This window comes from Tigriopus californicus, chromosome 3, assembly GCF_007210705.1.
Source record: "Tigriopus californicus strain San Diego chromosome 3, Tcal_SD_v2.1, whole genome shotgun sequence".
In the NCBI taxonomy this organism is placed as follows: domain Eukaryota; kingdom Metazoa; phylum Arthropoda; class Copepoda; order Harpacticoida; family Harpacticidae; genus Tigriopus; species Tigriopus californicus.
Window position 1 is genome coordinate 2,419,141 of NC_081442.1, and position 16,757 is coordinate 2,435,897.

At 40.0% G+C, this 16,757-nt stretch overlaps 1 pseudogene; it reads left to right on the top strand.

Moving 5' to 3' along the window:
• The first annotated feature begins 5,524 nt into the window (after positions 1-5,524).
• LOC131877605 (methyl farnesoate epoxidase-like) overlaps positions 5,525-16,757 on the top strand; it is a 16,337-nt pseudogene continuing 5,104 nt past the window's right edge.

Consider the following 16,757-nt stretch of genomic DNA (forward strand, 5'->3'; position numbering starts at 1 on the left):
CTTAACAGAAATATCTTTTGATTGGTGACCTTCTGAATTCATTTCAGGAGAACGCCATATTTTCAAGCAAAATCCCAGAAATTGAGGCTTTACCAATAAAATAATTTAAGAATCCCCAAACCTTGCAGAGCAAAAAAACAGACAGTATCAAAATATTTGATTTTTCTTTTGCTTTGCTTTTAATTCGATGAACGACGCATTCTTTGCATGAAGTTTAGAAAAACAAAGATTGATCAAGAACGCAATACAGTACATGAGGCAAGTATACTTTTTTATTCCCGAATGGTTTTCAATTTTTGAGTATGACAGGATAAGGCAAACGAGTCGAAAATGTTCAAAACAAGACGGCAAAATATACATCAAAAACTCCGTTTTGGCCATTAAATATGCAAATACGGGTCAAAATATGCGCTCAGATATGCATTTAAAACCAAAATCTGTATTTGAAAATGAAAACAAAGTTTAATATTGAGCTGCTGCAAAATTACACAAACTGCTAGCAGACTTCTCCACGAACTTTTTGCACTTTTTCAATAATCTGATCAATGAGAGGATATGTGTAGCGTACCAATGCGGCCACTCAATGCGAGAGTGAGTCTTTGATTTTTGAAGACATTTCGCAGTAACATAGCAAAATTTTCGTCAAAATTAACGTTGATGGCCTTGAAGCCCCAAATCCCTTTAAAGCATTGGGTCACTTACTGGAGCAGGTTCAAGCCAAATGCCATCAACGACGGCAGCTGATAAAGGCTCTGCTCAATCTGGCCACCAACTTTAGTGGCAAAAAACAAGACTTCCATCTTTCCTACCCATCTGTTTTTGTAGTGCCTGTGATTTCCTCTTCATTTTTTTTGCGGACTTCCTTACCGCTACGGGATTGGAATCCCAGCAGTTCAAGACGAGAAGATTATTCATTTTACTTGACTTTTATTTATATATATTATTTGATCGACCAACGAATTGGAGTTGGCTGATTGGCTAATCCTTGAATATAAGGTTTGATCCGGAATTTTAGTCAAAAACTTATCGAAGTCTGACTTAAATCCTGCTATTGGATCAACGCCTACATAAGCCCTACGATATTTGAGGGCAGCAATTTGAAAACAATGAAGGAGCCCGTGAGAGAAGAGAGTTGGACTTCATTGTTTTAAATAGCCTGGATTCTCGAGGGCTTGAAGGTGCTCTCAAAACGCACGTTAAGCCTCTACCGTCACTACAATTGACCCTAAATCCTGGGTTGGGACAAAGCTCATGAATACTTTTGAAGATGTACAGTATCAGATACCTTTCGTACCTTCTTGAACACTGTATAGTCCCGACTTTCTTAGTCTCTCCCTGTACGAGAGCTCTCTCATATCCTCAATGTTCCTAGAAAAATCTTTTGGACCTGCTCGTTCTTTTGCAAACCTGCTGAACTAGTTGGAGCCAAATGGGAGAGGCATATTCAAGATGCGGCTGAACAATTGACTTGTACAGAGTTAGCATCGTGATACAATCTCTGGACTTAACATGCGATATATCCAACCACATGTTTGAAAAGCTTTACCCACCTTCAACTGGATATGCTCATCGAACTTTCCATTATCTTGGAGGACTACACCTAAATCTTCATGGATGAGACCTGCTCAATGTCCTTACCTTCATCATCTAATAGTGGAGTGTCTATTGGCGCCGACCCAAAGGTCATTGAGCGAAATTTCATTCCATTCAGTGCCATGTTACTCGCAGCAACCCGAAGAGTAGATTTGGTCTAGATCTCTACAGACAACCGGAATCCTGACCATTCCTACCAACTACCAATTTTGCATCATCAGCATAAGAAGAGAGACTGAAACTACTACTACCAAGCTTCTGAAGCGGAGCAAATGAAGATAATGAAAAGGAGAGGACCCAAAATGGAGCCCTGAGGGACACCCGACTTAACATCATGTACGTCACCAAGGGATCCCTCAACCTTAACTAGTTGTTTCCTACCACAAATGAAATTTCTTAGCCAATTGAGAACCTTGCTGGGATCCCAAGCTCATGGAGCCTGTTAACTAATAGGCCATGATCTACCTTGTCAAAGGCTTGGCAAAGTCGAGATAAACTACATCGACTGATTCATGGCTGTCCAGTCCCTCAATAACCTGCTCTATATGTTCAATCACTTGGGTAACCGTGCTGAAATGTGCTCGGAACCCATGCTGTCTAGGAGGAAGGACTTCATGGATATCAAGAAATTCAACAAGTTTGAACTTCATGATCTTCTCAAACACCTTCGCAATATTCGAAGTGAGAGAGATCGGCCTATAATTACTGGGGAGTGACTTATCTCCTTTTGAAAATTGGAACCACATGAGTTACCTTCAGAGAAGAGGGGAACTTGCCTGGTCCAGGATGTAACGCATCAAGTACGAGAAAAACAGGAGCAAGAACCTGTGAGCATCTCATCATAAACTGAGATGTCACCCCATCAGGGCTAGGGGAGCTCGAGAGTCTCAAGTCCCTGATGGCCACTAATGCATCCTGATCTGTGACTACGAGATCATCTAAATGCTCAACTTGACAAGCCTTGCCAGTCCCAACAAACTCATCAATAGGGCAATGGACTGTTGCTCCTAAACTCAGTGGAGTTGAAAACACACTAGAGAACTGATCTCCAAGTATGTTGGTCATGGTCTCTGCATTGTCTATGGCTTTCCCATTGACCTCAAAAGGCCTACTTTCTTTGAAGGCTGGCCACACCAACTGGATTCAAAGTGTTCTGGAGCTAGTTTTCAACTCTCTTTGAACAAAATCTTTTTGTCCGGGTACCACCTTTCGGAACACATTCAGAGATTGCTAAACTAGAGCAAACTTCCTCTAAAACTGCAACTAATTTATCAATGGCTGCATCTATGGACGATTCCTGTTTCAGAATTGAAACCAGGTCCAGTTCTTCAAGTCTTTCTATAATCAATGGCCAATGGTCATCTTTGAACTTGAGCTGAACCAGACCTACCTTTTTGACCGGTTTTACGCTAGAGCAGCGCGGCTTTTTAGTAATGGTCGACCCTATCTCAGGAACATGATGATCTGACAGATTACTAGGTGTCACATGGACATACTGGATCAGATCAGGGTCATTGGAAAAGACCAAGTCGACAACGCTATTTTTCTCTAGTGGCTACACCAACATGCTGGGCGAAATTGTGCATAATCGCAAACTCCTCAGCTTTTCAAACGACTGAGATGTCGATTTCGAAATGGAATATCCCATCAGGACTAACCTCCACTCTAACAACGCTAGCCGGAAAATTGAAGTCCCTACATATAAACCTTTTAGCAAACTGACTGGTCCAACTCATTTCCTATGAATTTGAGAGCTGACAAGAACGAGCTTACTGAACAAGAGAGGGCCTTTTTATTGTTATAATGGACAGATCAAGACCTTGGAGGTGACAAAGTAACACCTCTACTTCTCCATTAGACATTTGTACATGACTAGTGTGCAGGTCATTTTCTAGCATATAGACATATGCCCCATGCGGAAAAATGGGATTGTCAGGGCGTACTCTATCACATCGAACTAAATTGAAACCAATCATTGCTACCTCTTCATCTAAGACCCCTGGTCGTAGCCAAGTTTCTGTTAGGAAATGAACGAGATCTGCCTATCTAAAGCTAGTTCCTCAAGAACCTTGATCTTTGTGCTGACTTTTTTGTAGATAAGACAATGCACATTCAAATAAATTCCTTTTATGGGAGATAGCCTTCGATGGACTAGAGCTATCAAATCTTGGAATAGGCTCTCTAACCTTAAAAAATCCTGTTTTTGGACAAAACTAATCTTAGGTGGAGGATAAGAGAACTTTTGAGGAGAGGGTGAAAGGGGAGGAGAAGAGGGAGAAGGAACTCTGGCCGCCACCTGAGCATACGATCTAAGAGATGCGTTGGGCCCATGGCGACCAGAGGGGGCGTAGGGCTACAAAGTTGGGCAGAAGAGAGGTTAAAGGAATTGAGGGTGAGGTTGTAGGAGAGGGAGGGGAACAAGGGGAGGGAAATAGGGAAGGAAAGAGGAAAGGGATGTGTAAGTCTGTTGAGAGACTTGACAATGAGGTTGAGACAACTGCTGTCTCTTTCTCTAGTGCCCCTGAGATGGGCCTTTGTGCATTTGATATTGAGGCATACCTTGTGCCTGAAAGATCTCATGCACATAAATGGGTGGAAAAAGCTACATCCCTGTTTGGAACAGCCCTTCTCATTGAATTTGAGAAGGCCAAACTCTCTAAGTTTGGGACACCATTCTGGGTGAGCCAGTTGACACCCTTTGACTGCCTTTTTGCATCTCTGTCGTTGTAGAACAGGTAAACAACACACGTGCTAGTTGGAAACCAAGGAGGAACGTACTCTGAGCACTGAGTCAGGTTTGTTGTGATATCACGCTCTTTTCAACTATTTTAGCCGCCACCCTCATTTTAAACACTCATTCTTTTACCTATTTGTGTTTCATTCTACGCTCATATTGATTGATTTTACGCACTGACATGAGTAAGAGTCGCAATGAATGATTATTACATTTCATTTTAATTGCCTCTGACAAAATCCCAAAATAACCATAAAAATATGCATGAAAGCCCTAAAATGCAATACATGCGAATGACCCTGTTTCATGAAATCAAATGGATAATGCATATTTCGGCCATCTCTAGTAATCACAATTTGAAATTTGAAGTAGATTTGAAATTTTGAAAACAGTTTTTTCATGAAAATGGCATAGAAAAAAGAACCTGAATCATTTTTTTTCGAAATGAATAAGCCCATTAAGTTTTTATGATACCAGGTTTTCGAGGCATGATTTTGACTCGATAACCTAAAATACCAATTGATTGATGCAAACCTGTTTTTTTATGCACTTATAATTTAAGATTTTTTTTCCATTTACTTTCCAACGTGAACACAGTACCATGAAGTAAATTTCTGTTGGTGATATTTGAAAACAGGGCTTCTTAAGTACATATAAAGCCAATTTTGGGTTGTGAATATTTACTAGATATTTGCAAGCAATGAAATACAATTTCCAAACACTGCTTTTCTTCAAGAGCTTGCAGCGCCATCTATAAGCAAATCCCTACCCAAGGAACCTTTCAGTTGTCACCCTTGCAGGTAAAACCTAGTCTGCCTGGTGCCTGCCTTGCTCGTAAGGTAGGATTGACTTTCAGGACAAAGATCTACCATCTGGAAGGGCCCGTCCTGAGACGAGTTATAAAACGCTCCTACCTCTGAATTTAAACTTGGACGTTACCCATAATGAGCATCCGCTCACTACTTCGAGGAGTGTATTTTCATACTGGTTAACGTCCAAGCCCTTAAGTCGAAGCATGCTCGAAGATACGAGCTTTAAAAAACAGGCCTTAGGGATTTGGAAACGACGGCGAGCAAATTCTTTNGATAGACCAGATTTGGTGCAGCGTAAGGCCCTTATTGGAAGGAAATCAGGATTGGTTGATGCAGCTTTGAGTTTGAACTCTTGACTCAATATCAGGGTTCCGTTTCAGAACATGGGGAAGCTTCAGGGTGTCAAGGTTCCTTTGATGGAATGTCTGCGGATTGAGGTTCAATTTTTTGCACAACGTGACATGCCCTTTCGTTTATGCAATGCCAGATAACTGGTGTGACGTGACCTTGCCAACAAAATCTGCAAAGAATACGCCTGATAACAAGAGTTACAGCACACAGGCGTTGTACTCAATGACAGACTTGGTGTTGCTTTTCAAAGAAAGCTAGTTATCGGAATCAACGAAAGTTACACAATGTTGAAGGCCAACAGTACTTGAGAAATATGAATTATAACCCCGTCTGAGAAATATTTGTACGTTGGACAAAATGTGTTTCAAGGTTATTCAGGAAAACACGCCGAGATTAGATTTTATCTCTTCTTAAAAAAGGCAACGAGAGCAATGTTTATGATCGTGCTTTAGTGTTGTGAGTGAATGAAAGTGCAAACATGTCGTTCCTTGTGGTGTTTGTCATTATCCTGTTCGTCGGACTTGTCCTCAAGACCGTTCGAAATAACCTCAAAGGACCATGGGAAAATGTACCTCCAGGTAAATGACCCTTAGTGTTCAGATCGGCTCATTAAAAGTTTGGAGCCAATCTTGACCATCTTGAAATGGTTTGTACGTTATGGTATCAAAGCCAAAAATTCCTTATATTACAATTCCGTTTCACCATTATTACATGATTCCAGACATGTGCGTTGGAAAAAGGTAACATTTTTTTATTGTATTTGATCTCACTTCAAACGAATATCATTGTATTCAGAAGAAGGAGATCGAGAAACCTTAAATTCAGTTCATCACAGGATGATAAAAAGTATTTCATAGATCACTGTAAATTATGGACATATCTCGATGACCAAGACTAGGCATCAGGGCTGCACCATTAGTCTTGTCAGGTTGCAGGTTCGTCCTGTCCAAAGCTTTCTTGAAGCGCAAGAAAACGCAATTTTCAACATATGCCTGGCAGCCCTGATACCTTGACTAACAAATCGGACCAAAGATTCTTCAAACAGCCTCAATGTAGTTGCGGCTGAATTGGCTTTTTGTTATGACTAGTCTTGGTCGAGGTACGTCCATGAATTTTAGTGGTCTATGACTAAGTAGAGTAAAAAAAGATTTATGGGCTCTTTTTCAGTGCCCCAACTTTTCATTAGATTAGTTGCTTAGGTAAGAACCTTTTTGCTAACCTTGGTTTCGTCAACCTGTAATTCGCGGTTTATAGCATTTTTTTGCATCCAATGGAGGAATTTCGATTCAATCACTTTTAGTCTCTGTCCATTGGTAACGTCGTTCTTGCTGCAGAAGAGGTTATTTTTTTACTTGTGAATGATGAGCACCGTTTATTAATGAAAAGGGCATTTGATAGATGTTTTATGATTGCATGAATTCAAAATTAGAGCTCCACCGCCAAAATGTCGCGGTTATTAGAAAGGTCAAATTTATTTTATCTAAGAACTGAAATGAACCTGTTGAATGAAGTCTTGAACTAAGGACTGATCAATCTGGTACTTATTTCGTAAAACAAAGAGACTTGGAACGAAAGGAGTATACATTGAAAGAGACAGATCGTTTACTCTATTTTATTCCTTGGTAGATTATCTCTTATTGGAAGGAGACATCTTGAAATTACATCGGACCAATCATTTCACATTTGTGTGAATTATAAATTCATCAGATAATATCACAGGTATCTTTTGGAAGTTACTTGTGATAAAAGACGCGTGAAATTAAGTTACTTTAAAAGTAATCAAATCTATAAAGAGTGGGTTGTTCAAAATATTCAACTATAATTACTAAGGAATTCTAAAGGTAAAGGTAAAGTTATTGCGTAACATGAGGAATAATTAGGTGTGTTAAAAATGTTCTTATACTTTTTCCTCCATTGCTTCGACGGCGACAATGACATTTTCCTGAACGGGCAGGCTTCATTTGAGCGTGCTTGTTAATAAACAATGTTATTGCTGATTGTAAAGACTTTTCATGCAATCTCTCTGATAGTTGAACATAAACTTCAAGTCGCCGTGATAGTTGCTAAGTCAAATTAGCAAAATGTATGGTTTCATTTGTCATGTGAGATTAGCACTCTTAACATTTGCTACCTAGAATAATGACATCTACCGGTATTTTATAAAGTACAATAGGCTGACTTCGGCAATCATTATTTGTCAATGAGTAGAGACTTTTCTATGTCGAAAAGTTACTTACAAAATGTCCGGAATTTCTTAGTCTGGCAATAAATCCAAAACTGGCCCAAACGTGGAAAATGTTTCCAAAACTGCATAAAACTTCAAATTGGTATGCTGAAATGACTGAGGTAGTAGAAACTTGTCAAAAATCCAGACAAAAATAGTTAGTTTGCACTTGCAATGAATTTACAGAAGAATTTGGGAAACGCCAGCATTTGTTGGCCCATGCTATTTTCCCATGTATTATTAAGCTCTCTCGATTGGTAGTTATTGGTAACTTCTTAACATCCTGGTGGACGATGGCTCAGAGATTTTCAATTGGCGACAGATCAGGCCTGTTTCCAGGCCATACATCCTTCCAATAACTTTGGAGTAAACTTTGGCGTGTGAGCGTGACATGAAAATGACTTAAGTCATTACGGGTAACATTTTCCGTCAGAGCACCATTTTCTTGATTCCTTTAGTGCTCGCAGTGGTTAAAAGACCTGTCATGTTTCCATAGGACATCCAAAAACACAAATTTGCATTTTTTCTAGCTCTCAAAAGTGTAAGGAACAAGTTTATTTTATTGCCTTCATAAACCATGTTTTAAAAAATCTTCTTGATGTAAATTAAAAGAATATTTATTTGTCATTCCAAACCAGGCAGGGATATGATCTATTAAAGCAGTTTTGGGGTCAGATGGGATGAAATGTTTTTTATCTTTTCATTTTTTTGAATTAAAAATCGTTTTACATCTGGGCTCAAATGTCCAAATAAACAACGAAAAATCAGAACATTTCTTTTTTCTTACAAAGTTTCAAAAATGCTCAAAATGTTGTACACAATTATTTAAATTTTAAATCTTTAAGAATTGTTTTTTGGATGCATAAATGCTTTTAAATCATCAATAAAGCTTTCAAGCAATTCAAAGAGGGATCGAAGTTCATTTTTACTTAGTAACAAAGTCTTCAGGAAAACCTCAAGTCTATAAGATTTGCAGTGCAATGTGTATTCTTCACAATTCAAGCGAGCACATGAATCAGTGTCTGTTGATCTTGTCAGAGCAGGTTTTCAAAAACTTACATTTTACTGCTTTGTAAGAGATGATTTATAGAACTTCGGCTTATTTAAAAGGGTACAAAACAAAAATAAATACGTGACAAAGAAATCGGTATTTATGGACCATGTGAAGAAAAGCAAAAGCGGGGAAATAAAATTTGGCGTCCTGATTTTTGGATTTTGGGCTGTTACTTCTTTCGAGGCAGAACGGAGACAAACATGCAAAACACACGCGCTATAATCCAACCATATTTTTCAGTTATTGGTAAAGTTGTCTTATAAAGTTCAAGAAACTGGAAATTTCTGTGCTTGAGTAATTTCAAAATATTGCTTGCAAAAAGAAGGTGGCAATTTGAAATAAGATAGCGAATTTCAAACGTGCATAGTACAGGTTAGGGGTAACATTGTCTCTAATTTGGGTTCATTAGCTCGAGTCTGCTGTCGAACAAATTAGAGTTGGCGGATCAGGCTAGTCCTTGAATGTAGGGTTGATCTGGAATGCTATCTAAAAATTTGTCCAAGTCTGACTTGAAAGATGCTACCGGAATCAACAAGGCCTACGTATTCCTACGAATATCAGAGGGAGCAAATTAAACAATGAAGGAGCCCGAGAAGAAGAAAAATGTGGACTTCATTGTTCGAACTAGCCTGGATTCTCGAAGGCTTGAAGGTGCTCTCAAAAACGAAACTGACAATCGGACAAAGTATTGAAAAAACATTGGAAGTTAAGGAAAAAGACATGCGTCAACATCAATTGATAGAGATCATTCGTACACTGTTAAATTTCCCCTTTGTGCCTTTTCATCAAATAAAAAATAAATGATTTATAATAACAACGAGTTAACCAGTGTGTTTTCACCTCCAATAAAACCATTCGAGAGCCACCAACTTCGAAGCGGGCTGTGTGAAAAACAGCTACATTCTTTCCTCAAAGCTGAATTGTTCGGAATGCAATATACAGTGCCAATCAGCCAAACGTAAGTAAAGTGGCGTGTCAAACTTCATCGCAGTTCATGAAGAAGGAAGCTATGGTATTTGAATTTTTTTGTACTTAATCATAGATGTTTCACAGCCTTATTTTTCGAAAATGGCCACCTCTTGCGCGGATCATGGCCTCCCGCCTGGGCCTGAAGGCCTTGCATGTCTTCTTGACGAAGTCCTCAGACATGTTGGCCACTCCCGCTCCACCGGAGGCCTTCAGGTCGTCACGCTCCGGTGAGGGGTCCTTGCAGGCCTTCCTCTCCACTTCGCCCCAAACGCCATAGTCCAACGGATTCAGGTCCGGGCTGGACGGCGGCCAGATCGTCCAGGGCCAGAAAAGCTGGAAAAATTGGCCTTGCACCACTCCTGGGTCACCTTGGACTTGTGGCCCGGCGCGCCGAGTCCTGCTGCCACACATAAGGAGTGTCCTGGATAGACATCGAGCCAAGGCTTGACAACATTGATTAGCGTCCAGGTACTCCTTGGTCCTCACCCTGAGGCCCTTCGGAACCAGTAAGGGGGCATCCTCTTCCCGTCCGACGCGACCACGCCGAGCATCATGGCCGAGGGCGGTACTTCGTGGCATTGATGAGAGGGACCTCGTCAACACAGTAGGCCAGGAAGCCGTTCGTTCTGGCTGTTTCTGGTTTGATCCACGTTCCAGTTCTTCTTGCGGAGAGATCCGAACTGTGGATCCGTTTCTCTTCAGCCAGTTTCAGGATCTTGGTCCCCTTCTCCACCCTTTTGTCCTTGGAGCCTCAGTCAGCAGTTGACGTCTTTTTTGACATAGGAGCGTGCACCAAGATCCCAATGGACTGCTGACGGTGGACGGGCTCACGGCGAGCTCCTTGGCGATCTCAGAGATGCTGCTGTTGCCATCGGCGGCGATCGCGGAGGCCACGTTCATCAGGAACCTCGTCGGACCTCTTCTTGTTTGTTGTCCCTCACTCGGTTTCCTTGCCAAACTCTCGCCATTTCTTTTTCATCCGCTTATTTGTAACACGAGGTTCTCGGAGCAGCCCACAATGTCCACGATCGTTTTGAGATTGACTTGCGCGTCAAGCAAATCCCGAGACCCGCTGCCGCAGGCTTCCATCTCGCGGCGTTTTTAAGTTACAAAGTTGAACCAAAAACAAATTGTTGTTCTTTGATACATTCCCCGCAAAATTTTTAGCGGGAATTAAAAAACTTCATTCAAAATTAGGGTAATTAAATCACTTTACGTTTTGCAGATTGGCACTGTAATATTCATAATCATTACAGGTCCCATGTTTTTGCCCGTTCTCGGTTCAACCTTAACATTTGCTATGGGGAGTAAGGATGCCATCAAGTTCCCTTATTAGTGATTGACGCCATGGCCAAGAAATACGGGGAAGTCATGAGACTTTCTATGGGCTCCCAACACATGGTTATTCCTATCAGGTCAGTTTCTACTCAGGTCATTGTCCAACCCATTGTCGATGACTCATTCTCGAAATGCTCGATGTACTGCGCAAAACGTGGGGAAAACATTTTTGCGAGCACCTCATGCTTAAAAGCAACCTTTGGGAAGAGCTAATCCTCACTTCAATGATTTCTAGGTCTACAAGCCATCAAAGAGTTTGCCAGTAAAGAAGAGACAACAATGAGACCTTACAATGAGACCCTATTGGAAATGTATTCGGATGGGGAGCCCTTAGGAATGGGTATTGGAATCGGAGGCGAACGATGGAAGAACAAAGGAGGTTCTCTGCTAGAGCTTTGCGAGACTTAGGAGCCGGAAAGAAAGGTAACAGGGAAAACCAAAAACTCAATTGTAAAGCCGATGATGCTATGATGAATACATTTGGTCTTTACCAACAGGCATGGACGCGAAAATTTTGAGCGAAGTGGTCCACGCCATTGAGGATATCAAATCGCGCATTAGTGGCACTCAAACCCTCGCCAAAATGGACCAATACTTTGATCTGCCGGATTTGAACATATTATTGGGGACTTTGTCGCGGGAATTCGGTAAGAGTTCAAAGCTGAACACTAGAATTACTCCAAATCTAACCCTTAAAGGAACAGTTGCGTATTCAGTTTTCAACTCACTTATCACCTCTGCGAGTTAACAAGCCTAAAAGACGTGCAAAGCAAACCTTTGCAATTAGAAGAAAATATGAGAGCCAAAAATTACGCGCTTGCAAAAACAATCAGGCTAGGTAAGCGTATCAAACAAGACTTCATTGTCGCAAACCTAGAATCGCCCTCTTTTATTGGATCCTGAGCACAACTGTGAAGGTTCTGATGACGTCACAACATTTTGGAGAGTGCTTGCTTAATAATGGGTTTGAATTTTCTTGTGAAAAGATGCAATTAAATTCCCTATCAACTTCCACTTCAAAAAAAAGTCGTTCTTCCAACACAATGCCTTTATGTGCACTGACCATTATTTTCCGTTAATGATCGACACGGCGTAACTAAAGTAACTAGGTTTTATACGATCCTACCTATTTTTCGATTTCATAGCACATAATTTGTTGTGTCTTGACTTTGTACAGAGTGGTTGTAGATTTTTTATTGTCCATACTGCTGCTACGTTGGGAGAATAATTCGAATTAGGTCTGTAAGCAAGATCAAAATGTAATCCCAAGTAGCTAGGGTTCAAAATAACTTAATTGGCGTTCAATAATTTGGTATTAAGTTCTCATTCGATTTTCCGAAATTTCAACTGATTTGATAATTGTGTTGCTTGTAACCCTGATTTTACCTCATTTTTGTGTGAATTGAGAATTAGTGACATTCCATTAAGTGTATCATGATCATGAAAATTCTCTTAATAAACATTCTTTTAACAGATGTGAGTGGTTAGAAATCGACCCTCTGGGTCACACATGATCACGATTCTTAAATAGATCTCATGCTCGGTGGTCTGCCCTCTATCAACATGAAAAAAAGCATTTGCGGGTAAAATCACAAGTTTGGTCATCTTTTGTCAGAACATTCATTCCCACAAATTCCTATCAGCAATGCTTTTTCAACTTTCATCAATCCAATATTCTACCAAATTCATGATGGAAAAAGAGATTATCACTGAGCGTAGAAAAAGTATGCCTAACAGCAAATGACCTTGGACTAAAATCAAATCAACAATTATCTCATTTTTATCTCTCAGCCTTTCACGGGAATTACTCGGTCTGCCTTCGAAAACTGACTGTAAAAATATCTCGGAACCTCTCTCATTTTTTTGCCACAGATATGACTACGATGATCCTGCCGCACATCAACAATTTGATTATCTTCGGGCCTTTTTGCAAGAAAGTATCGCAGGTCAATGACCACCACCCCTTGGTTGAAATACATCCCGCCATTTAAGGATTTACGGAACATACGTAATACCATTTGATGATTTCGAGTCCTCATCAAAGAATGTTATCCAAGACCAAAGGTGAGTAAATCTTCATTGAGTAAATTATCATCTTTACAAGATAACGTTAAGGAGTTCATCTCAACAATCACATAGACTACTGGAATATGGACAAAGATGCATGGGTCTAGAATTATCTTTCGGAATCAAGTCGCCGCAATTGCATTCCTAATCAAATGCGGCTGACTTCAGGTGACATGACATTGCATTTCAATTTTCAAGCTAATAAATGACTGAGTCAAAAGTTTTGACCCTTCAAAGCACATATCAGTATCCACACAAATTGACTGAGCCAGCTCTTCTCTAGAAATTGATTACGAGAACAGGGGTAGTTCATTCATTCAGTATGTACTTCGTTTGAGAGGACAACAATTTTGTTCCAGTTGTTTTGATTAAGCCTAAAATTTAGGTACATAATTTGTTGCGACCTACAGTCTTTCTTATTTGAAGAAGAAAGAGGGCAATCACTTTCTAGTTTCCAAAACATATTGATTTTTGGCCCTAACATCACTGTCCAAATTCTAGTGGTTCATTTATTAGGATGGACTACGCGCATCATGATCGGGCTGGGGTGGTCTTTTCGAAATCTCGAATTTTGCACAAACTTAAAGTATGTTAATAGCTTTGTATGAAATGTTAATGATGACTTGTTTCGCCTTTATGTTATTTTAATCTTGTTGACAGCTGGATATTTCTTCTAAAAACTCGAGGTTCAACTCATCATTGAATTCGTCCTTTACAAATGCTTTGAATTATATCTGACTATTCAAAAAGTGCATCCGATTCCATGGGGCGATGGACAAGTAACTTGGTACTTTTCCCTAAAGATGCCTTTATTCCATGAAATTCTTTGCAAGTTCTTGTTTGCTTTGTTCCGAACATGCCCTTCTACTGAGAGAGAAAAAAATGTTTTTCGTCCGATTTCAGAGATACTTTCGATTCTGAGCATGTCAGAGGTTATATCGACAAGTTCTTGATCGAGCAAAAGCCAATCGAGGAAAATATTTCACGGACAAGGACCTCATTATCAACTGTCAGTAAAGTACATGTTTTGCAAGTAATCTTAAACTATGACCATTATAAAAGATGTTTCACAGGAACATACAGGAATGAGAGAGCTCTCATATTGGAAGAGACTAAAAAAGTTGGGACTGTACAGTATTCAGAGAAGGTACGAAAGGTATTTGATATTGTAGCTTGATGAGCTTTGTCCCAACCCAGGAATTAGGGTCAATTGTAGTGACCGTAGAGGCTTAATGTGCGTTTTGAGAGCACCTTCAAGCCCTCAAGAATCCAGGCTAGTTCGAACAATGAAGTCCACTTGTCGTCTTTGGCTCTCTTCTTCATGTGTTTCTATTGCTTCCTCTATATATCGTAGGGAAACTGTAGGCTCTTGTTGATCCGGTTGCATCTTTCAAGTCGACTTGGACAATTTTTAGATAGCATACCGATCACCCAACATTCAAGGACTAGCTCGGTCTGCCAACTCAATTCGTTGGTAACAAAATATCAATAAAGATGAAAGGTAACAAATAGACGAATTACATCTTTCAATCTTATAGATCTGGAGGATGCATTCCTTGCAGGGTTAGAAAAGTCTGAAAAACTCAAACCAAACAAATTCTGAGAAGTCATTCAGTTCCTTTCCAACACCATTCTCCAAATTGTGACCGCTCGATAAAAAGGGTCACAAATAGATGCATACCGGCCAGTATTTTTTGCGATCCTCAAGAACAATAGCCTCGCAACAAAGATGATTTTCAAAGTGCTTCTCTAAAAGTATTGGCACATCGAGGAGCTTACACATACTTCTTGAGGCGGTCCCTATACCTCGATCTAGTATATAGTCCCTCTTGTCTATTTTCTCAGGTTTTTCATCGCGGGCTCGGAGACAGCCAGTAAAACCTTAGTAACTGCTTCATGTGGCTGATTCTGAATCCTGATGTCAGTTCGAAGTCCAGAGAATTGGAACCGCGTCATTGGCAGGGTAAGTTGGAACACAAAACGCATTCTTGAACTCGTTGCCTCATCAAATGAACATTGGATTGAGCTCCATGAGTTCAAGTTCTTTGGCTTACTTTCCTACCACAGTACCGGTACACCTTCAATTTCCAGGAGAGACACATTCACCATGGATGACAAGATCCACTTGCCATAACACAGATGCCACTATGATGGAGGTGCGGCGAATCAGTACAGCCGTTTCCAATCAACTTCCTCCTCGAACAGCTTCAACGTAGGTTTTCTAGGATCATTAAGATCTGATTGTAGGATGTACATTGTCAGATTGGTGGTGTAATCAGGGACAGTCCTCTCGCCTTTCTAGGTTTTTTGTTTTGGTAAGCTTGAAATTTGAAATACTTCGGAACCAAATCAAGCAAAGCTATAGAGTCATTCGTTATTTTTAGGGACATCACCAATCCAAGGTATAAAATCCGCAGCGGGAGTGCCAGTTCAAATGAACATTTACCTCAGTTTTAAACGAGTAAGTTTTTTACTGGAGTTTACCTCTTTGTTAACAACTGCCTAGGTTCATCAATCATGATAAATGGAATTAATTCAAACCACTTATGATTACATGACATGATTATGATTATGATTAACGAATGTATCAGGCTATGCCTGAAATTATAGTCAGTAATTCAATTTTCAACAATTGCCAAAATGACTCGCAAGTTATCAATTTGACCAAGTTCTTACTAATATCTTGGACCTATGCAAAAATGAAGTGTTTAAGTCGAACACAAATCTTAAGAGGTGATATTTTAGAGCTTTAACACTAAAGACATCCGATTGCCTCGTCTTGTGAAAAGAAATCCTGCATATTCTCGATCTTTTCCTTCAAGATAAAGATTATGTTCGCAATGTCGACACCTGAGGCGCTCTAGTAGTTTACTCCGCATCTAACGGTCAAACTGAGGATTAGGAAAATCTAATCTCTGCTGAATGTAGTGGTGTGAGACTTGGGACTAGTGTTGCTACGTCACAATTCATCTTTACATAATTCACTCACATTAAAGTACCATCGGTTTACCCCAACAATGATCCGCCAATGTATTTCTACATGATGAGCTCTGCCAATTGGTTTTTTTCCGTGGTGGAATTCACCTCTGATAAAATTTAATTGGTTGGCCGAGTTTACTATGTTTTGGAAGATCACTTTGGGTTAAATTGTTGCAAAAACGTAATGCAAGCAATGGGCGAAATCTAACGTTTTCGCATTTTCCAGTCCTCAAAACAAATAATTTAGGACAATTTCAACAGAATGTCAGTATCCAAACGAATGAACACGATCATCTTGGGGATACATTTCATCTTGTTATTCTTGATGCGTTTGTATTACATAACAATGCATTACTGGAATGTTCTCGAAGAATCCTGATCAACACTTCTGCCCAAGTGTTCAAGCCTTATGAACACTAGAAAAATAAGCTGCTCAAGCCAACTGCTCAAAATGACCTTTTCATGTGAATACGGCAAAAAGACACGCAATTCAATTCTCACCACAATTGGACTAGTTTTTCCTTATCTAGCCGGTATTCTCGAAACTACCGAAGTTGCTTGACATAACTGATCAAACGGAGGATGCCTCGGAATTCTGTTCATTTTTTGTCGTTCTACTAGACTATTTGACTCTTT